This window comes from Mauremys mutica, chromosome 8 (assembly GCF_020497125.1).
Source record: "Mauremys mutica isolate MM-2020 ecotype Southern chromosome 8, ASM2049712v1, whole genome shotgun sequence".
NCBI lineage: Eukaryota > Metazoa > Chordata > Testudines > Geoemydidae > Mauremys > Mauremys mutica.
Window position 1 is genome coordinate 107,347,412 of NC_059079.1, and position 20,831 is coordinate 107,368,242.

Genomic DNA, 20,831 nt, shown 5'->3' on the forward strand with positions numbered 1-20,831 from the left:
GTGCTTTTTCTCCATAAGATTTTAAACAACAAGAGACCCCCCTGCAATAACACCTGGCTGCCTTACTTGATTTAGGGTTTAAAAATAACATCCAAGTCATACATTCTAATGGTGGAAATTTCAAAATCTATAGAGAATGGTAATGGAAGAAGCTCCTAATCTGATAACTCAGTGAATGCACCACATAAAAAGAGAAGATGAGTTAAGAATCAGCTCTTCTTTCTTGTCCCTTGCATCTTGAGTTATTTCTATGCATCATCCTCCTAATTGCAGGGCAGAGCTGAGGAATATGGAGTTACATTTGTCATAAAAGCCCATTACCAGAATCCTTTTAACTTCTTCTGTTGCAGAATTCTACTGAAATCATTGCACCCCTACTTCTGAAAGGAAAAGTATAGCCTGCCGTGACTGCAACTGCTGTCAAGTGTTTGATCTGTCCTCTTCCCCGTGCTTATTCAGGACACGTTTTCTATTCTGTTAGAAAGACTGTCACTAACTGATGAATGCGTCTGAATACTGCGCAAGGCGAACAATTAACATTCTTAAAGTTAATCACAGAAATTTTTTTATCCAGAAGATGCTGAGGCTGCTCTGGATTCTTATATGGTATCTAACACCAGCAGTGAGGATTGCTGTACAGTGTCACTTCAAGATGAGTGGCTATAAAATAATGGGAAAAATATGGTTTCCATGACATTATGGCATCACTTAGGTCACCTAGACTTTCCTGACTGGGAAACTACTAACTAAAGATCCAATCTCACCAATATGGTAGGCTGCAGCTGTACTCTGAGCTAGGGGTGTGATTCCCAGCTTGTGCGACCTACTCCTGTTCGCTCTACTCCAGCTCGCTTGCTAAACATAGCAGTGTCGCCTGGGCAGCGGTGACCTGCAGATATGTAAGGGAAGGCAGGACTGAGCTTAACAAGTACAGGATTGACATCAGTTAAAGGTTTTTCTAATTAAACAAATCAAAATTGGCTCTTCCTAAGGGATGGGCTAGTTGACTACTTTATTTTTTCTTACTTTTGGTAGGTATTTTTCTGGTAGGCGGAATAATGTTGAAAACAGTCATAGTAACAATAGTGGTGTAATAATACTTCGTACATATACTGCACAGCACTTTGAATCTCAGAGCGTTTTACAATATTGGAGATTTTCAAAAGCACCTAGAGGATTTAGGAGCAGAAGTGTTTCAATGGGGCTTGTGCTCCTGAATCCCTTAGGGACTTCTGAAGAGCTCCCCCTTGACTGCTGAAGTCTCTTAACACTGTGAGACAGGCACTATGGAGCTGTGAGTCTAAGCTTAATATACTAAAGACATTGGATATGAGTAGCAGATTCTCACCCTAAATGTTGTTTTAGGCAGTTTGCAGAGATTTTTGAGGGCCAGCTTCACTTGCTTGCAGCTTAAAACCCCAGATATACCTTTCACAGGCTAGAAATCCCTCTAGCCTGGGTTCGGCCCTTCTCCCCCAGTTCAGTTCTTGTTTCTCAGGTTTTTCCAAGCGTCTCCTTTGGGCGGGGAGTCAATGAAGAAGAACTATGATGGTGTCACTCCCCTGCCTTAAATGGCTTTTGCATATGGCAGGAAACCTTTGTCTTCAACTTTTTAGTTCCCATGCCTTTCAGTGGAAAAACACTGGTATTCTATGATGGAGTCCAGTACCAGGTGACCTGGTCACAGTGGTGCAAGTAGAAATAATTTCTTGCCGGTACTGCACTCATAGGAGGGACACAAGGGGGGGCACATGATCTCCCCACGTGACCGTCCATGTGACTCCTCCCTGCCCCAGCCCAGGGCCCCCATGCTTTCCCCATCCCCTCTGACACCTCCCTTTGTATATACAAACATCAGCATGCTTAACTACTCACTTTCCCCCAAAATATGTAGTACCCAGTCTGCTCCCCAATAAGCCAACCTCTTCACGGGCCAGCTCAAGGAAGAATTTCTGGAAAAATGAACCATGAAACCATTGATATACCTGAGATGCATCCATCAATTTTTCATCCTCTGGACAGATGACCTAAATTCCCTCATAGATTTCCACCACAACTTCAAACCCCGCCTCCCACCTGCTTCCACCAAACTCTCTCTAGAACATTCCCGCACCAACATCAACTTCCTGGAAACCATGATCAGCTTGGATCTTTACGGACAACTATATACAAGAAGTCCATCGTTCACCACATCTGCTTTCACAGATCCAGTAACCACCCCAAACACAGGAAGAAATTGGTTCTCTACAGACAAGCACTACGATAGCACAGAATATGTTTTGAGGAGAAAGTCTGGGATACACAGCTTTGATGTCTTCACCAAACAAGGACCCTCCACCAGAGAAGTAGATTGCATCATGGCATGGGCCACCCAAATACCCAAAAGAAGCTGCTTCAATATGGGGAAAAAGTCCTGCTAACTGCACACTCCCAGTTGTCATCTAGCACCTCACACTGAAACCATATGGGGTACCATCAAACAATTACAATTGATGCAGGACTACATCCTGAAAGAAATCTTTCCCGAATCTCCTCTTCTGGCCTTCAAACAACTCCCAACCTCTCCAAGCTCATCATCAGAAGCAAGTTCTCCACAGACCAGGATACACCAACCCAAAGCAGCACCAGACCCTGACATAACAGATGGAAAACCTGCAGACACATCTCCACTGCTACAATGAGCAATATTCCCCATTACACAGCTTACAAGAACCATGGGTCCTGCACATGCCTATCACAACATGTGGCATTTGATGCACTGGATGTGATATACCACAACAACTACGTTGTGGATGCAAATAGATAATCACTATGCTTTCAAATGAACTTTTCACAGGAAAATGATAAAAGACAAACTCCCTACCACCCATTGGCAAACACATTTCACAAAGCGATCACTCCATATTTGACCTCTTAGGCCTCATCTTCAAAGGAAACCTGCTCAGTATCTTCAAAAGATGAGCCCGGGAGGTAAATTCATAACTTTGCTAGACTCTAAAAATGATGGACTCAACAGTCACACTGGTTTTGTGGCTCATTACAACAATTTGTAACCTCTAAGCTTCTTTTGTCCTATGAGTGCAGAGGTGTTAATCGCCCACCTCATTTTAAATGGTCCCTGCACCATATGTGAACCTCTTATGTTTAACAATCTGCCCCACCTTGTATTTAGCTGTGACACTCTGATTACTTTTTCTAGACCTGAAGAAGAGCTCTCGGAAGCTTGAAAGTTTGTCTCTTCCACCAACAGACACTGGTCCAATAAAAGATATGACCTCACCCATCTTGTCTGTCTCATAACTTGGAACCAACACTGCTACAACACTGCAGATTCTCTATAATGCACATATCCCTTTGCTCAGATATCCGGTACCTGAGTCCTTTGACTTCGGCTGGACTGGTTTCAAGCACTATTGTGTTTATTAGTACAGGTTACACTAGTCCCCGTCCTTCCATTTCTGCCTGTGAGTTAGGCAGATTTACTGGGAGTGGCTTTGCTTAGCAAAAGGTCCTTGCCAATGCTTTCATTGTTCTACTAAGATCAGTGTTACCCACTGGATTAAATGGATCTCTGGGATTGTGAAGTGTTGCTTTACACAGTTTGGCTCCACTGGTCCTGGAGGGGAGGAAAGGGGCAGAGGTGGCTGAAAGGAAGATGGGGTTACATTGATGCTTGGATAATTTCATAGTTAGTATGTGGTGGGGTGAAAGTGCATCTTCAACTACTTCTGTGACACAGACACCATTTGGAAACAAAATTGTGATGGATACCAGTTCCCTTCCAGCGAAGCTTTTTCCTTTAATTTTCATTTTGGGGAAACTGAACTATTGTGATGGATGATTTTAATAATACCCCTTCTCCAGCGTGGTGTAATCTCTCTACCCGCATTTAACCTTCAACTATAGAGATGCTTGAAAAATATTTCATTGTGGTGACTATAGTGATGATAAGCCTCGAGGCTTTTAGGCAACGTTCCAAATGGCTTTTCACATTTCATGCAACCTTCCTTGATGTGGAGGCTAAGGGTCTCTGCAGAAGCTAATACATTATCTGCTGTCCCATTTTTCATGCAGAACTAGTGTTCCCTGAGGATTAGGAAAGGTTCCTATCTGAATTATATTGTCTCTTTGGGGAATTGTTGCCTCTCTTTTATCCTTGACATTCTTCCACATTCAGAGCTGACTTGACTTGGCTGCTTGCCTATGCTTCTCGGTTTATATCGGCTCCTCATCCCGCTGAACATACAAGCACAAAAAGAATAGCTCTGAATTTCTTGTGGGTTAAAATATTTCTCTCAATGAAACAAGACCCTTTAATCTATTAATATATGATTGTGACTTGCGTATTAAGCAAAAGTTCCCCTTACAATTATTTCAGATATAAGTGATGGATCAAATTTTGTTGTGCATTGCTGTTCTTAGACCAAGGCAATTTATTTTCTAGCCGTATTGTGAAGGCATTAGACATTTAATTACATCATGGGATTTCTGGTGGTCAGTTTAGTTTGAGGTTATTACTGTTTTATTAGAATTTATGAGAAGTTATAGTGCATAATTTTGTGTCACATTATATATAATTGGAGAATCTACTGATCACACATTCACAGTGTCAATCATAAACATCAGTACAAAAAACAATCAGTTGTACAACCCTGAATAAATTTAGTTGAAGTCTCCAAAACATATTCTGACTTTACATTTTCTTTGCAAATCTTATTCTCCCTTTTCCCCTATTTCTCCCACGCCCATAGGATTTTGTGCAGTCAGAAGTAACAATGAACTGCTTGCTACTTTAGTCTATGTAAAAAATGAACAGAACCACAACATACGCATTGATCATCAGCTAGTGTGTGCATGGATGCTCCGTGTTAGGAATGACACCAGTCTTTGAGCCAAATTAATTCTGAGTGCAGCTTCAATGGGAGCAGGGAGCTGACACCAGGACTGTGATACTGTATGTGCAATGTACGTAGAGAGGGGAATGGAGTCATGAGGAAACGAAGCTACAACTCCCAAGAGGTGCCCAGTGAGAGAACAGTATTGAAATATTTTGGGTTTTGTGCATTTGATATTTTGACAAAAAATCAAAACTTGCTGCAGAAAGTGGCACTTTTCACCAAACCTCCCCCCCCAACCAGCCAATCTACAACAACAAAAGCATTTAGTTAAACAGTTTTCCATCAAAAAAAATTTTTTTTTGACAAAAAATGTGACCAGCCCAGACCAGAGTACACCTACATTTCAGTTTTGGAGGCAGGAATTAATCACTTTTTTGGCAGCCATAAATGTGGAGGTCGGAAACAAAAGCTTGAATAAGATTCCAAAGGACCAGGTTTGTGGTGATCAAGAACAAGTCTTGAATGACACAAAGGAAATATCTCTTTTCCCCCCCTCTCCCCCAGTCTCTCTCTGGGGAGTTATGGACAGTTTTTTCTGTGTTTTTGATTCCACTAAAATCTCAAATAACCTATCACTTTTATATGTAGAATTAATTAGATCAGAGAATTGCTCGTTATGGCTTTTAGAGAGTCAAAGAAATCCAGAGGCATAAGGGGAACAAAATCTAAAGAGGATAAGTAGATGAAATTGGAATTCAAGCTTTTGGATGGAAAACCTTCCATTGGTCCTATTGACCTTTTCACCTGAAATTCAGTTCACCTGCCACAATGAGCGCCACCAGTTGTGTTCTTCCATTGGGATCTCTACAGCTCTGAATGTTTTTAGTGAGCTCCTGATGCCACAATTATATCTCTCTATCTCTTTGTAGGAGACCTTTGGAAAGGACGTCTTTCAGAAGTTTAGTTTAAGAGACAACAAAGGGAGCTATTATCTAGTAGAAAATGAGTTCTCCCCTCAGAAGAGTTCTTCTCTCAGAGGATTCTTAAAAATGCAGACAGCTCTACTGAAGTTTCCAGAGTTAGGGATGGGTGTATCTCATCTCTCAAGCTCTGTGCTCTCTTGCACTGAGACAATACCTTGGGCCAGATTATACATTATTTACAAAAATGCCTTCTGAAGACCTTGGAGAGCTGTCCACACAGCATGGTCAGAATCCTCACGCTATCTTCATAGGTAGCACATACTCTCCTACTAAGGTGTTGTTTTTTTTTATAGGAGAATCCCGCAAGGGGTTTGATAACAGATGCCAGTTTGGCCATCTTATGCTGCATGACAGCACAGGGCAAATGACTGGAGGAGAAGAAATGCAGCGTAAATTTTTTCCCAGCTCAGAGCTGTCAAGTTAGCTCTTCTAGCTGTTCAGGAATTCTTTACAAGACATCATGTCTTAATAATGCCAGACAGCATCATGGCCAGAGCTTATATAAACTGGCAGGGGGGTAACAAGCAGTTCAAATCTCCTTCAGGAGGCTCTCAGATGGACAAAGAACAAATGAATTCTCACAATTCTCTGAAGCAGACAGGGTCTGTAGGCTGGCAGTCCAGTCACCCGAATGGAGCCTGAATAGGAAAGTGGTGTATTTCACTGAATAGCAGGAAGGTGAGGCCATGCCTAAGGATGACCTGTTCACCAGGAGGCCCAGCAGCTGGGTCCTAAGTCTGCTTCTCAAGGGATGGGGTCAGCAGGGTGATTGACATTGATGTCCTTTCACAGGAGTGGCTGAACAATGGCAATAAAAGAAGTAAGGCACAGAACTGATACTAATAAAATCTAAGGTGGTTTTGGCTCTCTGACTGAATAGAGATGCCATTGTTTTCTCTACTCGATCTTACATTTAGGCATTATAAGGCCTCAAGCTGCTATAGCAATACAAATAAATAATAGGTATTGAGAGGGCCAGCTTCCAGAAGAGAGGATGGTCCGAGGGAAGGAATAGGATGAAAGGGCGTGTTTGAAGATGCAGGAGAGGGATGAGGGTACGAATAGAAGTGAGGGAGATCAGGGTAGAGATGGGGTGGAGTGCACAGGAGGTAAGTGAGCAAAAGAGAGGAAGATAGACGTTTCATTGGAATCGGGGCTAAAGCAGGGGAGGAGAATGCAAAGGTGGTGGAGGGGAGACAGAGGCTTAGATCTGAGCAGCTGGCATTGGTTTTCCCTTTGAAGAAGCTGGTAAGATCCTGGGCAGAGAGTGGGTGGCATTGAAGAGTGAATCAAGGATGGAGAAGAGGCAGTCGGCTGTAGGAGAAGGAATTGGTCAGAGAGGAGAAGGTGACTTCTTAGCAAGGTGGATGGCAAAGGAAATAACATAGCTGTAGTGCAAGAAGCACATGAACTTCCTGTACAGTGTGAACTCCTTTCACAGAAGGTGAGTAATAATCTGTCCAGCTTTCCAGGCAATACCAGGCCATGAGAAGGAAGGCAGTGGCACAAGAGAGGCACTGGATGCCTTTAAGGATTTAATATCAAAAGGGAAAAAATAAGAGACTTACAATTTTATTCATGACATTTCATCTCAAATGTCAAGTGTTAAAGCTCTGAAAAAACCCTATTGCAGGTGGATACGATGCTGCATAACGGGAGCTGATGGAGAATTAAGCAAGCCTGTACTTTCTGACCTTTATTTGCGAAAAAATATTAAAAGCACAGTATGTATCACAGAGCAGTGCTGCACAATCAGCTAAAAAGGCAGTAAACTTTAAATTCCTTTCAACAGAAGCAATGGCTTTTTGAGGAAGGAATGGGGATATTCCACATGAACCATTTTCTTAGATGCTGGAAGGACGGACTTTGATGGAAATTGCCCCTTCTCATCGTCATTGTCATCTTCTGTGTTCCTTTCTTGTCTTGTCTCTTTCACTGACAGAAGTTGGTCCACTAAAAGATATTACTTCACTGTAACATATAGGGCTAGCCTGCTTGCTTGCCTATATATCTTTTCTTATAGGTTTCTTAGTTTCTGATGGGTTTGATTATTTTATTATTATAATAGGGTTATATTAGAGTATATGTTGGCTGTAACACAGGGGACCTACGGGCCACATCCTGTATGATGAGCTAAGGCAAAGTTAGCACGTATGTGTTTGGGACCTTTCATCCAGATAGCAAAGTTAGCATACATATTTCTGGGACCTAGATAGTGGTGATGGGCTAAAGCAGAAGGTCCGTATATGGCTGTGACCTTTAACATAGATAGATAAAGGATGCACTGAAGCAGGTTGGCATAGGGGGCTTCCTAAGTTCATACCCTTTTACACTTAACAGGTACGCCAAAAGGAAAGAACCGAAATAACCGGTTCGGACAAAAATAACAGATGTGAGAATGAGTTAATGTCATTCATATGTATGAATATGTCATCAATACGTACAAACGTACCAGCTTATGGAGAAAGTGTCCCCTGACATTTTGTGAGTGAGGAAACCAAGTCTGGAGATAAAAGGTGGGCCTGAGTGCTCAACCTCTATAAGAGGGCCACCTTCCAAGGAAGCATCTAAGTTTCTAAGGCTGGTCCTTTGTTTCTTACCGCCAGGTTATCAAGGAAGGTGTGAGTATATTAATCGAAAGCTTTATAGTGCATAATATCACATGGCTCTCTAGAATAATATTACTGCATTTGTAAATCTGATTATTTCACCATTGAATTACTATTTGATTATGATTCCATTAATCTCAATAAAAGTCTTTAAGGCTACGTTTGTCTTAGTGTGAGTTTCCTGTCATATATCCCGAGGGTCCTTGCAAACTCTGTGTAGCCTGATTCTGGGACAAGAACCTTATTATCTTCTGATCAGATTGATTAGCAAGCCTATAACTCATATCCAGATTAATTATATTAACCTCCTAAAATCAGGCAACACTCACCCACTTTGTGTCTCGGTGAGGTTACTTGGTATACAAAAGGATGGACAAGATCGTTACCCACTACCAGGATTTATGCTTTAATATGAATTTAGTGCCCGTGAAAGGTCCTGGGATTTACAGACCTAGAAGTACAGGGGTACCCTTAGAAGAGATGCATAGACAGTGTTAGTTCACACTTCCTCACACTGACTTACCAAGGTGCTTCAGCTTTGACTTGGAGGGAATCAGAGAGTGGTGCAGTCCCCATGGCTGCTAATTGCTTGGTTTGATTGCTGTGGCTGCCCAAAAAGGTGCTGATTCTGGTTGTGATTCTTTTTCTAAGGCTGACATCTGCAAGGTTACTGTACTGAGAAGATGCCTTGTATTATGGGCCACTAAACAGCTACTATCCATTAAGATCATTTGGTCACTGTTGACTTCTGCAGGTTTTGAACTGGTGACTTAGAGATGAATAGCTCTATATCTTACTTTTATTCTTATTCTTATTCCCTTGATCCTTCCAGTCCTCCTAGAAACACATTAGCATTTCTATATGTTAGGTTGCATCTTTGGAAGAGCGCAGTCCGGTGGAAGTGTTGATTAAATGTTTTTTTTCATCCAACACTGAACTGCCCCCTATACTTATGCTGCAAGAGGGACATTAGGAACATGAAAACCCAGAAGTTTCTGTGTATTGTCCTCAGCTAATATTGTTTGAAAGAAATATATGGAAAAGGAAGACATACATGCCTGATGTTGGAGAAAAGCCTATTTGTGTCTAATGCATTAGAAATATTGTTCAAGGACAGTTCATCCATGTGAAAATGTGCCCCTTATAACACTGCCAAGGTTGATGAGTTCAGGGTTATCTGCTGTGTAAGTGGCTAAGGGCTGTTTGCTTGTCTGGACCAATTCCTCTCCGCTTTGTATAGCTAGTGAGTTTTCCTAACTGTGCACCAAACATTCAAAGACAAAATATTGATATTGCATAATTTAAGCAACAGAACAGTTTTCCCACTGTGTACTTTGCATTATGCAAAAATCAGAGATAAAACAGGGCGAAAGCACATGTTTCAGGTTTTTTACTTTTGGAAGCTCGACGAATGACCAGGTATGTAGCATGATCTACTATAAGCACTCCTGGTTGTTTAACCTTATATAATGCACTGACTGGAAATATAAAACAGGGTTGTTTTTTTAGAAACTATTTTGTGTGATTGCTTTGTTTGTTTAAATTCTAGTTTATCAAAAATTGTTTCCATGTACTAAATGATAGATTCCAATATGCTGTATTTGGCTTGCAAATGTTGCTCTATTTGCCTTGCATCCTATATGCTCAGGAATCATCAAAGGGAACAGTGTTTTCTGTTGGTATAACTATACCTATTTTAGTGGTATAGCCATACCATTTAAGGATCATCTCAAATGTGCATTTGAAAATTTTCAAATGCACGAACTTCAAAGACTGCTCCTTATAATCACATTAACAAATTGACATGAGTAGCATAGATGCAGTAGTCATTGGTAGCTACTTGGAGAGGTATGAAAAATTATGTCATACATAGTTTAAAAATCTCATTTCTGGTGAAATATTTAATAGTTTAAATTAATTTTTTCTTTATTTTTTTGTGTCCACAAACTCTGAACTGCCCAGAGGTAAATTCATGTGGAGTCTGTGTCTGATGAAATATACCACCACCATCCTCTTTTCCCCGGTGCTGTCCGAAAATAAAACACTTTTTTTGAGTGGCCTTGCACCACCTTCCTTGAGCTAACTTTGTCCTGATGGTCTGGTCTGATGTTTTGCAAAGTGTTTAATCTGGCAACCTTCCTAGGATTTTAAAACCTATACAAATTCCCAGCATTCCCTTGATTTATGCTTAAACCACTTTGTGTACCCTTGGATCCAGCAACCTGTACTGCAGTTATAACAGTATTGTACACTTGCTTCACATCTGCCCTCAGGGCTCTAAAGCGGTTTACTAACCACTACTAAGTATGTAAGTAAGTGGGTATCATTGCACACATTGGACAGGTGAGGACATTATGAAAGAGCAAGTGAACATAAGGTAGCAAGTCTATGGCAGAGTTAGGAATAGAAATCAGATTTCCTGATGTAGAGCCCTCTTGGGTAACCACAAGAGCACACTTCATTGTCTGAATGGATGGCGTAGACCTCTTCTATGGCGAATGACAAGCAGCAGCACCAGTTTCATTTAGTTTGCTGTTGCTGGTCCATTGTGTCCTGACAGAGCCAGAGGTTCGATCTTGCGAATGGTGGTTGCCAGCTTTTGCCGGGGCCTCAGCTGAGCGCAGACAAATTCATTGCTGGAAACCAATCTGTTTCACCTGTGTGTTTTTAGTATGGTTAAGATGAGTATTGGACTTACAACAATGTTTAGTATTTAGACTTGCTTGTAAGTTGCTACATATATTAATTTAACTGATTCTGCCTTTATCCCATACCATAAGGTAATATTTAAGTATTTGCTCCATAAAAATGTTTGTTCTGAACTATGAAACTCACCAGACAAGAAAAATCTTTACCTAGTGCTAAATCCCTGTGAAAGGTATTACCTCTTGTCCATCAGGAAGGACCGTCCAAATTACATGGGTCGTTGTGGGACATCGCAATACAAGACTTGGCTAATTTCCCTTGCACAGCTGTGTGTAAAAGGACTCGTCCCATCAGCTTGGATTCTGGAAGAAGGAAATAAAATATCGCTGACATGAACATTGTTCATCTCTTTGCTGTTTGGACTCTCACAGGACTGGAGCTAGGAAGCAGAAGCCGAGATCCCCAGGGTCAACCTGGGTCAGCCCTAAAAGACGTTCCGTGCTGACAGATCACTACAACTCTGTCATCTTTTAAAACCATAGACTTACTCATTTGTCTAGAGATGTTTGCCTGCCTTAACCTGTAAATAACTCTCTCATCTCCTTTTCCTAGTTAGTAAAGCCTTAGTTAGTTTACTATAGGATTGGCTACAAGCATTGGCTTTGATGTGAGATCTGAAGTACAAATTGGCCTAGGATAAGTGCCTGGTCTCTTGGGACTGGAAGCAACCAGAATCTTTTGTGACCTTTGATGTAAGGCTGCCAACTATCACTAAGTCCAGCTGGCCTGGGTGGCAAGATAGACTGGAGAGCCCAAGGGACTCTCTGTGACTCCACGGTAAGACTGTTACAGTGCTTTAGGAGTTCACGCTTGTTACTAGGTTAGTGAAATCTAATGATAGGATGCACCAGCTTGGGGTGTCTGCCCTGCTTTTTGTCAGTCTGCCCTGAGGTTGGCACTCGTGGTTGTGAGCCCCTCCAGACTGTGTGACAGAGGCCCACCCAGAGGGCTTAGCCTGGGTGATGACCAGCAAAGAATTCTGGAAAAAGATTAACCTCACTGAGCACAACAGAGTTCCTTTGTACATGTTTTTATGGGCATCTTCCCAAAATTGAAAAGTCTATTTTTATTGTGGGATTGCTGTGATATTAACCATCATTTGGTGATTCCACAGTGGTTGTGTTCCTAATAAAGTGTAAAAAGAAAGCTGACTTACAAGAAGTTTGATGGCTAGATTAATATACACTGTAGCAGAGTCATTGTAAAATAATCCAAGCAAAACAAGAAGATTTATATAAAAATACATTTTCATTACATGTGCCTCCAGCATACTAATTTCTTATCCGTGGAATGTTTTTAATGGTAACAGCTTCCCTTTTTAATACTGCTTCCTTTTCGGGGAGGCTCTATGTATTTTGCTGCCCCAAGCACAGCAGGCAGGCGGCTTTCGGCAGCGTGCCTGCAGGAGGTCTGCCGGTCCCGCACCTTCGGCGTACCTGCCGCTGAATTGCCATCGAAACCGCGGGACTGGCAGACCTCTCGCAGAAACGTCGCCGAGGGCTGCCTGACTGCCGCCCTCGCAGCGATCGGGAGGCTGCCCCCTGCGGCTTGCCGCCCCAGGCACGCGCTTGGTGCGCTGGTGCCTGGAGCCGCCCCTGTTCCCTGTGGGGATTTTTGAAAGAGTATTGACTAATTAAGATAAATTAATGCTCTGGTTTTTGCACTGAGAGTAGTTCAGAGAGTATAGTATAAATACTGTGGGTTTTTTTTTAAAAGCTTCAGATTTTTTTTTTGTTAACATAAAGCTGAAAACTGATTGTATCATGTCATGGAATGGAGAATGCTGTAATGAAGGCCTGAGAGGTTTTGATAGCAATTTCAGATTCCACCCTTTCTATTCCAGAGTACTTGGAAAAAGAGGAAAAATGTAACTGTGAACACTGGTGCAAAACTGATTTTAGTTCCAGGAAAAGAAAAGTGACTTCGAATGGGGGAACCAAGGTACAGTATATTTCAAAAGAATGCAAAATCAGAGTTTTAAGCACTCCGCACTCACCATCAAGGTCACACTTTCCAAAATGCTCATCACTCAGCAGCTTCTGAGTGACACGTCCAGATTTTCATAAGAATTCTGTGCCCAATGTGCACCCCGTGTGCTGAGCTATTCAGAAAATTTGGCCATTTCCTTTGGTGCCTAAATGGAAGCTGAGCTCTTCTGAGTTTTGCATAGGGCCAAGTTTTGCAGCCCATACTCACATTTCCATTTGCTTGAATGGGAGTTTTGCCTGACCAATGAAATCAGTATTTATCTCCCTTGTAGGGACAGGTTCAGAATCCATGCCAGTCCCATTTATTTCAGTCCCAGCAAATTGGTCCATAATGGTTCATGTTCAATGTCATATATAAAGGGGATGGCAGCAGAGGTCTGACACGGCACTGGAATATTCAATATTCTCTGCACTTGCACTGAAGCTATGGGAATAAATGACCACCTGATCTCAGATGTAAATTTTCAGGTTGATAAAGTGACTATGTTTCCAGTTTTTAAAAGAGAACATTTACCTTGTTCTGATTAATCGGGGTGCTGTGTTTTGCATATTCTTGAATTCTGAATTCATGGCTTGTGTGTGCAATTTAGTTGATGGTTTTATTTTCTTTCTTTTGCAGCTCAGGTTTGCTGACTGCACCCATTTACTCTTTCATGTCTGTAGGCTCTGATAAATTGAGGCGCTCAGGCAGACTCTCTTTATCCAAGCGCTCTCACTGGGTTAGTAATATTGTTGAGACCTGCCTAGATTGTAAAAGGCTCAGAAAAGGGACAAATATTTCTGCTGGTAGGAAGAAACGAGAGATGTTTTGGTGGTGACCTTAAGGGGTGAGGGGGAGATGAATTGATTGGAATGCTACCGTCATGCTGCGGAAAGATTGCACTGCTGTGTGTCTCCTACTTGGACATGAGGAAGGCAGGGTGCGTTGATACTGATAGGTAAAAGCAGCATTTCAAAATCATGCAGTGTCCTATCAAATCCAGTGTTACCAACTATTGCAATTTCATTACAAGTCTCACAATACTCAATATTTTTAATAAACCTCCAGCCACTGGAGTCAGGTGGTTATGTGGGAATCTTAGATTTCACCTTTTTTTTTTTTTAAGGTAAGTTTCTAGCCCACATGGTTGTGAGAAAAGTTTGAAGATATGAACTCGAAAGCTCAAAAAACAGTAGGCAAATAATAAAGAACCCCCAAATATATTATTTTAAAACAATCCTGTGGTTTTAAAACTATTCTCATGAGTTTTTGAGGCCTGATTCTTGATGATTTTTTTTTTTTGAGAGAGAGAGAGCGAGTGAGCATGCGATTGGCAATACTACAGGATACATGAACGAATCCTGGAATAGGGTCTGAATGTTCAGTGCAGTTTAGCAAAAAGTATATCAGCCTGAGATTTCAACTGTGCGTTATTTTGTAAGTTGTTTTTCCACGGTTGTCTGTCTGAAAGTAACATAATAATTGTATCTATTCTGTGCTATGTGTTTATTAATTAAACTGAATACATTATACTTACTGCTTCTGACCAAAGGCTGCCTTTGATAAGAGGTTTCTATATTTAATTAAAATCTCTGCTGATTACAATCAGCTTCTTATGTTGCATCCTTTCCTTAGCTTTTATGGTATTTTTAAACATCTAGTGTCTCCAATAACACCATGGATTGTTTACTGGGCCTCAGGGTGATATCCTAACTTGTGTGTGTCTCAGGTGGGTATTGGAGAATAAAAGAACGTGAAGGATGAAAAAGGGCTTGGCTACACTTACAAGTTGCAGCGCTGGGAGTTACAGCGCTGGTCATGCAGCTGTGTAGGGCCAGCGCTGGAGTGTGGCCACACTGACAGCTACCAGCGCTGCAGTGTGGCCACACTTGCAGCATTTCCAGCGCTGTATTGAGAGGTGCATTGTGGGCAGCTATCCCACAGAGCACCTCGTCCCATTTTGGCGCTGAGTATTGTGGGAAGGGGAAGGAAGTGTGTGGCTCATTCCGCTTCCTGTGCCAACGCCCCGTGGTGCATTGCTTCACATCCCAGCATTCACAGTCTTTCCGGCCACGTTTGGCGCCATTGTGAGTCTCTTTCTGTTTTACTCTCTGTCTGTGAATCGCGATTTCTGTTGGAAATGGAGCCCGAGCTGCTGAGGACTGTGATGATGAGTGTCGTCAGCACAACACGTTTGGCAGTTGAGCTATTCCTTCAGCTCCAAAGTGACAGTGAGGAGTCCGACGATGATATCGATGATATCGAGTCGCCTGCCGCGTGTGACACTACAGTGCTTGTGGCATTCACGGAAATGCTCAGCACCATTGAACGCTGCTTTTGGGCTCGGGGGAGATTTTCAAAGGCACAGAAGTAGTTAGGCACTCAACTCCCACTGAAATGCATTGGCCCCGCTGAGTACCTAACCTGCATTTGTTACTTTGGAAAATCTCCTGAGAGCAGAACTTGTCTCAATATATGGAGCACATTATCTATCTCTATCTTTTAACTTTTATACTGACACCTTTCAGTGTAGTATGAGTATTGTCCCTAAGACTACTCTGTCCCTCTGTGTTTCGCTGTAGAGCTTCTGCAGAGCTTTCTGCAGGCCTCCTTTGATTAGCTTTCTGCTACTCTTTTAAAGAAGCAGAACTGTTCTCACTGAGGCCAGGTCTACACTACAGACCTATATCGATGTTGCTCGGGGTGTGAAAAATCCATATTCCTGAGCAACTTAGTTATATTGATGTAGACAGCACTGTCGACAGGAGAGTTTCACCTGGTGACCTAGCTACCACCTCTCGGAGAGGTGGATTAATTACGCCAATGGGAGAAGCTCTCCCGTCAGTGTAGTAGAATCTTCACTAAAGTGCTCCTGCAGCGCAGCGACACCGGTGCAGCTGTACATGGAGACAAGCTCTCAGAGTCCTCACACTACATGTGCTATGTTGACATATCACCTCTGGCTCCATGGTGACTGGCATAGGCCATAGAATTTCACTTTGTATTTCTTGGATCAAGCCTATGGATCTAGCTTTGCGGCTGGTTTTGAGAAATTTACCTACAGACCTGCCGCTTCAAATCATGGTGGATAAAAGGATTTTTTTTTCTCTCTGTCACTTATATGCATATTTTTTGTGGTCTTGCCTTTGCAATTCCATTACTAAATTGCAGACCCTGATTAGAAGTCTGCAGACAGCAGTTCTAAATGAGCACACACTGACAGTAGCTCTTTGACAGTGGTTTGTTTTGTTAAATGAGTCATCAGGCTTGGCTTGTAGTTGTTGTGGCAAGAGCCTGTGGCTTGTAAAGAAAAAGGTCTAAGCTGAACAATAATCCTAATATTCTGCTAAAGCAATTAAAAAAAATAGAGGAGGCTATGCAACACACACACCTTCACTTCAGAGCATTTGACCTCTTAGTTTTTCCAGGATTTCAGTCGTTCTCAGACAGGACTAATTAGCTAAGGTTTTGTGTGATTACTATGGTGCTGTGTTGATCAGCCATTCATGCAATCTGTATAGTACAAGCTACATGGAACAATGGGAGCAATGCTGAGAATCAAAGTGGGCTGATTGCTGCATTATTTTATTCTGCTTCTAATCCAATTCTTTTCATTACTTATCTCCCACTACCAATCTTCTTTGGTTTTGCCCCCACACACAGTCCCTTCACTGGGCACCTTTCACGTAGTCGAAGCGAGAGTGAACAATGCAGTCGGAGCCACCCCTCTCTTTTCTACAGTTCTCCCACTGTATTTCTTTTCACTCAGTCCCCTCATCCTGTTTTTATTAAATCAGATTTTTCTCTTCTCTTCAATTTTCAGTCTCTTTTCAATGCAGAATTCAAGATTGAGATGAAATTTCAAACCCACACAATTTGGAAACAGGCACAACGAGTTTGAGGAAATATTAGGTGCTGACGATATACTCCGTGCTGGGAATAAGATGCAAAATACTGGCAATCTCTACCCCATGGAATTTACAGTCGAAATAAGATTGACATGGGCAAGAACGGGTGCCTACATTGTGAGCTCTCTGGCACAGAGGCCATATTCTTGTTACTTATTTGTACAGCGCCTGTCACCGTGGGACCCTAATCCTGGATTGGGCACAGCTGTAATACAACAACAATAATAATAATGGATGCAGTGGGAATCCCAGAGGAGGCAAAACATGGGTTTATTTACTTACTTATTTTGGGCCAAATTCTGTGGCCATTACTTGAGCAAATTTCCCACTCAGCACAGCTGGAGTTTGGCTTTAAAAAGGACCATGGAATTAGATCCTTATATATTTTAATATTTTCTGTTGATTCGCTTCTTATGAGCATCACAGGAGGAATGAGTCTTGGGGAGCAGCCTGGAGGAGGAAAGAGTGAATGACTTGGACACGATTCAGTAATGCACGTAAGCACGTGCCTAACTTCTAAGCACATAACTAATCCCATTAAAGTCAACGGGGATGACTTGTGTCTTTAAAGTTCTGCCTTGCAGAATTAGAGGCTACTCAGTTACATCAACATCACCCAATTAATGTGATAATGTAATCTGTGATTACAGATTTTGATTTTGATACACATCACCCAATTAATGTGATACACGTGTGTGTGCTGTGCTGTGCTTTGCTTTGCTGAAGCTCAGTCTACAAAAGATCAGTGTTGTCAGGGTTAAAAGAACTAAGGTACAGGCTGCAACAGTGCTAAAATAAAGGAGAATTAAGGCTAATAAGAAAATGGAAAAATAATAATAAAAAAGGTTAGGTAGCAAGATCTCCAGTGTGACGGGATTTGAATTCTGGTAGAATAGCAGCGAGAGATGCCCCTCGCAACAGCTCCGTTCTGGCTGCCTTTCTTTGCCTGTCATAGTTGTCTGTTTCTCACGCTGGCATGAAGCAGTAGGCTCCCATTCTATTTGCCCCTTTTCGCCTATTTCTGAAATTGAATTAAATATGTTCTTGTTTGTGTTGTGTAATGGTTTTTAAGTGGTTTCCCTGCAGGCTAGGCTTAAGGCTTCCCCCATTCCTGACTTTGGTTAGCAAAGCAGAAGATTGCCCAGTAAAAGCAATGTCGGACCAGGATGGGTTAAACAAATCCAGTTTATTGCATAGTAGTTTTCCAGTTCAGCTCTGAGCTATCCTGGTCTGTGAAATAATTGCATTCATTCCTGTAAGCACCTACATGTAATTCTACTAATCCGTTACAGAGGCAAAGACACCTTCCACCAGTCCCTCCTCTTTACCCTGCAGTCTGCACATGCAGACCATGAAAAGTCTTGCTTATACCTGAGGGGGTCACTATGGAAACTCCCCCATGCTTGAAGGTTATTTGGGCTTCTCCCAGATACCCCTGTTTTGACTTGATGATATACAGACAATAGGAATGTGGAGGTTAGTGCCAGCTGAAGAGAGGCCGGGTGACTCTGGGAATGTGCTGTTGGGCCTACCTTTCCCTTCAAAGATTGGGTTACTTTGATTGATTTACTTACACATTTTATATTCAGTTAAAGAATGCAAATCTAACCAGTGAAACATTAACAGAACGTGATACAGAGGGGCAAAAGGAGATACAGCAGCATGGCAAGAAAACCTGCATTGTCAAAACGGCAATAAAACACAAAGCCAAGAGGCTTTTATACCTAAACAAATAAATAAAGTGCTGCTGTTTCACAAGAGGTGAGAAAATTACGGTATCTCAAGTTTAATTTGATACGGCAAACTTTACTTCACTGTTGCACTATCTGAGATTGTTATCCCAGGATTTACTAACATAGCCATATCCATTCCCCGTTGCGTCCTCCTCTTTTCTTTCGGATGCTGCCTTTTCTTAACTAACCGCCATACATTAGTGCCCAGAGTCAGTCTGTTGAACTGTACCTGTGTACCCCAGGTCTGAATGGAACCCATTCTATTTAGTTATGAGGGAAAAGAACATTTGGAGAAGTTCGTTCTGGTTTTTCCTGATAACTGTAGCCGCCATCACTTATGAAACCATCCACTTTACATCGTATGACCTGCTAGAAACCTTCTTCTCAGAGTTACCAAAGGAGAACTGGAAAAGCCTGTCTTTGTGAGCTTTGATTGACGTCTCATCTTTGTGACTAGAATTGCTCTATTACAGAGCAGTTAAATCGTGTATGTCCAGGAGTCCCAGCATTTGAATTTCAAGACCCACCACAATCTGATGTTATGAGATTTGCCCTTTTCCTTCCTGCTGTTTTTAATAGATTCATAGATTCCAAGACCTGAAGGGACCATTGTGATCATCTAGTCTGTCCTCCTGTAGAACACAGACCAGGGAACGTCCCAAAATAATTCCTAGAGCAGATCTTCTAGAAAAAAAATTCAGTCTTGATTTAAAAATGGTCAGTGATGGAGAATCCCTCGGCCCTTGGTAAGTTGTTCCCTTGGCTAATTACTCTCACTGTTTAAAAATGTACACCTTTAATTCCAGATGGAATTTGTCTAACTTTAGCTTTCAGCCTTTGGATTGTGTTAGACCTTCCTTCCTCTGCTAGATTGAAGAGCTCATTATCAAATATTTGTTCCCCATGAAGGTACTTATAGACTGTATCCAAGTCACCCCTTAACCTTCCCTTTGTTAAGCTAAATAGACTGAGCTCCTTGAGACTATCACCGTAAAGCAGGTTTTCTAATACTGTAATAATTCTCGTGGCTCTTCTCTGAACCCTCCCCAATTTATCACCATAATTCTTGAATTGTGGGCACCAGAACTGGACACAGGATTCCAGCAGTGGTTACATCCGTGCCAAAGGAAAGATTTTTTACAGTGGTAAAGAAACCCTTTATTTCCCGGAAATACTGTGACCTACCCGTTCTAAAAGGAAAAACGTGTCTGTGTAGACTGCCATGTTCGGTAATCTGGTCTGTTTTAATTGGAATTAGATCAATACAAAATGCAGTTTTGGCTTTGTTTTCTGCTGGTATTTTGTAATGAAGTTGTGTGGTCTGGAAAATAGAATGTTCGTTTGCATATTATACTAATAGGTGTCTAATTTTGTTTTGCTTTTTGCAGTTTTGTACATACTAAAATATTTAATCACTCCTATTAAGCATTAAAAATATAACAAAAGCATTTTAAAAAAACCTCTCTCCTCCTACTTGAGGTTCCCCTGTTTATGCATCCCAAAATTGCATTAGCCCTCTTGGCCACAGTGTTGAACTGGGAGCTCATGTTCCATTGATTATCCACCATGACTCTCAGATCTTTTTCAGAGTCACTATTTCTCAGGATAAAATTCACCATTGTGTTCAGATTGGTCCGTGAGGGCGTGTCCACGGGACAACAGCCTGAATGATTGCATGAGGGAAGTGCTACTAGATAGGATACCCCTCTCTCCTCCCGCCCCTTGCCTTGCCTGAAATGTTGAGTTTTAATCTATTTCAGGCCTTTGAAAAGGTCAGCCAGGTCTGCCAGCCAGAGCAGCCTGCGTATAATTCCACATAATTTTATTTGTCTCTGAATCAAATATCTAATCTTGGGTGGTGGCGAGAGAGTAAAAATAATAGAAAGTTCTTTAAAAATGGCAGGATATAGTCCCATTGCAAATATTCCTGCAGTCCAATGCATTCAGGCAGCCCATTTGCCCTGTAGAAATCAGTGGGATTCTATATAGTCGCACAGATCCGATTGCAGGATTGGGACCTAAAGAAGCTGCTTTTAATGCCTTCAGTTGCTCCCCATCTAGGAAGGCTCCACAGATTAGATTACAA

The 20,831-nt window shown here is 41.8% G+C and overlaps 1 protein-coding gene across 6 annotated transcripts in view; it reads left to right on the top strand.

Moving 5' to 3' along the window:
- Positions 1-20,831, top strand: part of SGCD (sarcoglycan delta) — a 477,745-nt gene that overhangs the window by 45,021 nt on the left and 411,893 nt on the right. The window contains exon 1 of one of the 6 annotated variants that reach the window (XM_045026059.1): positions 12,990-13,077. The exons of 4 other annotated variants lie outside the window; for them this stretch is intronic. The gene's annotated coding sequence lies outside the window, so the exon portion shown is untranslated. Of the gene's footprint in view, positions 1-12,989; positions 13,078-20,831 lie in introns of those variants that run through there. One more of the 6 variants, XM_045026052.1, reaches the window with a different exon arrangement.